We start from the raw sequence: 547 nt of genomic DNA on the forward strand, positions 1-547 counted from the left end.
ACCAGGCAGTCGCGTCGACACCGGCCGGCCGGACGGCCCGCGCACGCCCCCGCGGGCCGAGAGCCGGACCGAGGCCCGACCCCCCGCCCCCGGGGGTGGCGCGGCGCGCCGGCGGCCGGTCACGACGGCTGGCCGGGACCCGACCCGCGCTGCGACAGACACGCGCGCGCCAGAACGGGGCGCCGCGGGAGACGGTCCCCCGCCCGCACGCAACGTCGCCGTCGCGCGGGTGGCGGCGGCGGACACGGAGGAGGCCGCAGCGGCCCCGGGAAGCGAGTCGCGCTCGGGGCGGGGCCCCGGTCGGGCAGCCAGAACAGGCGACGACGGGGAAGGGCTCGGGAGAAGGCCGGCGGCGGCGAGGGCCGAGGCGCCGGAGAGGCGGCGGCGGAAGGGCCGCGGCCCGCCGAGAGACGCGCTCGGGGCGAAGGAGGGAAGACAGAACCTCCCGAGGCAAGTCGGCCGCCGGAGCACACACGGGGTCTCACCGCCAGGGGCCTCCAGCACCAGGGGCGGTCCCGCGGCGCCCAGAACGGCGACTGGCCCCGTC

The sequence above is a fragment of the Equus asinus genome, unplaced genomic scaffold (genome assembly GCF_041296235.1).
Source record: "Equus asinus isolate D_3611 breed Donkey unplaced genomic scaffold, EquAss-T2T_v2 contig_98, whole genome shotgun sequence".
NCBI lineage: Eukaryota > Metazoa > Chordata > Mammalia > Perissodactyla > Equidae > Equus > Equus asinus.